Source organism: Rhinolophus sinicus, chromosome 18 (genome assembly GCF_057876585.1).
Source record: "Rhinolophus sinicus isolate RSI-liver-muscle chromosome 18, RSI-T2T, whole genome shotgun sequence".
Classification (NCBI taxonomy): Eukaryota; Metazoa; Chordata; class Mammalia; order Chiroptera; family Rhinolophidae; genus Rhinolophus; species Rhinolophus sinicus.
In genome coordinates, this window is record NC_142518.1 from 68911896 (window position 1) to 68915942 (window position 4047).

A 4047-nucleotide genomic window follows, 5' to 3' on the forward strand; every position below is an offset into this window, starting at 1 on the left:
TATTTCTCCATTCCTTTGTTTTGAATTCTTCTGGATAATTAGAGCATCTCTGAGAAAAAGCAAGAAACTGGAATCTGTGCTTTCAAAAAAAAAATCCCATCTGAGGTTTTTCTTTTCATGAGTTTAATCTATGTACATTTATTACGACTATTGACATATTGCAGTTCTATTTCTACTTTCCTCCTTTCTGTTTTCTACTTACTATGTTTTCCTTTGCCTCCTTCCCGTCCTCCTTTCCTGCCTTCTGTTAGACCAATAGAGTTTTATTTGGAATGGATATATTCTATTTTTAATCTTTTAGTGCTTATTCTAAGAATTTTCTAGTTTATCTAAATTTACATTTTTAAAATCATGACTATCTCCAACTTCTATCCTCTTTCTTACACACTTTTACATTTTGAAACATTTTTTCAGAAAAATATACAGCTTCTGATAATTGGCATTTCTATAAAGAAGCACACTGTTGACTGTTATTGTAGTTCACAGTTCATCATGCACTTTTAAATATATTGTCTCATTTGATTCTAGAGAAAGGTCAGCTCAGTGTTACTTTCATAATGAATTAATGAATTAGAAACAAAAAGAAGGAAAGACAAGAAAAGAGCTCTTTAACTCCTAATGATATCTTTAAAGACCTTAAGAGTCCGAGGACCTCAGGTTGAGAACCACAGATCTTAGGAACATATTTTTCACCCTTTCCTTTTGGGAAGGGAGAATTATCATTTTTGAACATTTATTCTGTGCCAGAAATTTATCTTAGGCAAGAGAAGCCTTATATTGGAACTTCTAGCACGTCTCTGAGTGCCTTGAAGCCATGAAACGCTGACCATGGCCATGACTTTGGGTTACTGGGACATCCGCAGGTGGCCTCACGCCATCTGCCTGCTCCTGGAGTACACAGACTCACACTATGAGGAGAAAAAGTACACGATGGGGGACACTCCCGACTGTGACAGAAGCCAATGGCTGAGTGACAAGTTCAGGCTGGGCCTGGACTTCCTCAATCTGCCCTACTTAATTGATGGGGCTTACAGGCTCACCCAGAGCAATGCCATCATTCGCTACATTGCTCTCAAGCATAACCTATGTGGGGAGACAGGAGGAGATGACTTGAATGGACATGTTGGAGAATGAGGTTATGGCTCACTGTAGGTTGTCCTGGCCAGAGTCTGCTATAGCCCTGACTTTGAGAAACTGAAGCCTGTACTTGAAGGCGCTCCCCGAAAAGATGAAGCTCTTCTCAATTTCTGGGGAAGAGGACTTGGTATGTGGATTTCCTGGCTTATGACATCCTAGACCTGCTCCGTATATTCGAGCCCAAGTGCCTAGATGCATTCCTGAGCCTGAAAGCCTTTGTGGCCCACTTTGAGGGCCTGAAGAAGATCTCTGCCTACATGAAGTCCAGTCGCTTCCTCCCAAGCCCTGTGGACTCAAAGATGGCGTCTGGGGCAATAAGTAGGGCCTTTACAGCCAGGAGATGGGCGCGAGAAGCCAGTGCTGTGCTTGCTATGCCCAGACCCTGGAGAAGAGCCACATATCCCTGAACCGCCAGAACCAGCTGTCCTGTTCATCTGTCCTTTTTTTCTTTCCTTCACTTAGGCCCCATTTGGCCTTTTCCCCTTCCCGAGGCCCAGTTCACCCAGGATCTGAAAGCTCCACAGCACCCCAGTTTTCTCAGTGAAGTATCCCCCCTAACATTGTCCTCCCTGCACTGAAGCCAACCAGACTGACCTTTCTTTCAGTGGTTGCTCTGGTTCGAGGAGTCCGACTGGACCCCTGGCCTGCAGAACTCAGCCCTGAAGACCAGTAGTGGCCTGGGGTGCAGGCGCTGCTCACCCAGTGTGAACCCTGCCCAGATGTGTGTGATCCCTTAATCACCAAAAAAAAAAAAGTGAAGCCTTATATTTAATGGCTACCTTCCTTTTAGGTGTTTTATGGGTGTCATGAGTGTTATTTCACAACATGCTTCTGTACCAATACACATAATTCTCCTGAATGGAAACCAGGCTTATTTATGATTATATTGATGAAAATAATAATTCCAATAGCTATTTATTATGGACCCACCGTATTAGCTGGGTGCTGAATCTCATGGAGTAAATACTTCAAAACTGTTCTTCAGTTTTAGAAGGGAAGCCATTTAGGCATCTAGATGAAACTATATCACCTATGTAGTTTCAGAATACAGAACCTTGCTAAATCAACAGATTTGGGTAATAGAGTTTGGGTACACTTATAATTGTGTGTGGTTTTTTTTTAAATCAATAGGATGGCCTGGTTTAGGTCCTAATAAAGTACTTCAGGAGAGTATTCCTGAACTGTTGTTTTAAAAACAATGAAACAAGAAGAAATCAACTAAAATAAAAATAAAAAACTTTGAACTTCACTGGAAAATACAGAATTATTAAGTCATTGAGATGCTAATGTGTATTGTGTTTGTGTATTTTTCTCTCCCATTTCCTGCAGAAATCCAGGGAAGGGAGGTTTGTGGCAGAGCTGGAAGTAGAAGCTGCTGGACGCCAGTGGCTTTTGTATTTTGAAAAGGATTCCATTCCTTAACGAAATCAAGCCATTATGTCCCTGGGAGGGAATGGAGGGCATTGAAAGGTCAGGATTTGTGGGTCCTTCCAGTAGCAGAGACTTGAGTCTCCTTATCAGGACCCAGGGGAGACTGGTGGGCTCAGGGAACCTGGGCACCTAGTCTTGCCAAAGACTCCCCTACCCAGATGAAAGCAGCAGGGACAAGGGAGCTGAAGATACAGGGCCAGTTCAATAAATGAGCATCTCATCCCTACCCAGTGTGGATGGACATGATGGAGGGACACGGGGGCTCAGGCTTTGGTGCTAGATAACACCACGTGTTTGTACAGCTACTGGAGATGGAGATCCCCAATAGTAACTGAAGTGGACATCCCACTGACATGCTATGGTTGAATCGCAGGGTCATATTTATGTTCATTTAAAGGCAATTTAAACGTGGATTTCTAATATGCTCAAGCATGTGAGCTAAGATCCATCTGTTTGCTAGGCCTCCTATTCAGTTTCAGCAATGAAACAAACCCTTACAGAATATTTAATGAGTGTCACAAGCTCTTTCACAACTGTCCTCTTAAGAACTCATCTAGTTGCAGGCCCTAGGTCCTACAGGACAGCATTCTAAGAATACAGAGGGTGCCAAAAAAATGTACACACACTTTAAGGAAAAAACTTAAAATTACGCTGATGGTCACCACTTTGAGCCCCTCTTGTAACTGCAGAAGTCAAACTTGACTTGTATTCATCTTTTGTTATCGGTACATATTGAGTATTACAATTTTAAGTTTTTTCCTTTCCTAAAATGTGTATTTTTTTTGGTACCCTCTGTATGTGGCAAAATATGAACCACAGTTATTTCAGGAATGTGTGCTAGAAATCTCATTTGTCCCCCTGATCCACTTTTCCTCCCTGCTCTGTGTCTATATAGACTGTATCAAAGGTCTTCCTTGCCCTTTGGCTTCCAGTTTGGCCAAAGGGAAATAACCTAGCAGGAGATAAAAGGGAAGGAAGAGTGAGGTCAGGTATGTATCCCCCCACCATCCTGGATTCTCTCCAATTCTTTTCAAGGTCCCTGAGCTGCCTACATCCTGAAGATCACAGCTGCTGTTAGGTGGCCCTTTCTACAGCTACCATTCCAGTAACCCCTTCCCCCTGCTCCTAATCCACCCCCCCCATTCCCTCCCCTCACCCTGCACCCTACCCTCCTATTCTTTGCCTAGAGGTAGTAACAACCATATTACAGACTGAATTGTGTCACCTCCAAACTGATGTTCAGTTCTTAACACGTTGCGTACGGATCACGAGAGAATCTTCATTTTTTCTGAGCCATGCGTTAAGGACGGATAACGAGAACTTCAAAAGATTGGGCAGAGAGCAGTGAGAGGCCAAGACAGGGAGGTGAGACGAGTGGCGATAGGGAACCAGCTGTGAAAGTGCCTACGCAGCAGGCCCCCAAGGAAGACAATCCGGCCAGGCTCTCGGGAGATTTGGCCACGCATCATCTGGAGCCCA

At 43.5% G+C, this 4047-nt stretch overlaps 1 pseudogene; it reads left to right on the forward strand.

The window, feature by feature from the left end:
* The first annotated feature begins 819 nt into the window (after positions 1–819).
* On the forward strand, positions 820–1867 carry LOC148754654 (glutathione S-transferase Mu 1 pseudogene; annotated as a pseudogene).
* Positions 1868–4047: the final 2180 nt, after the last annotated feature.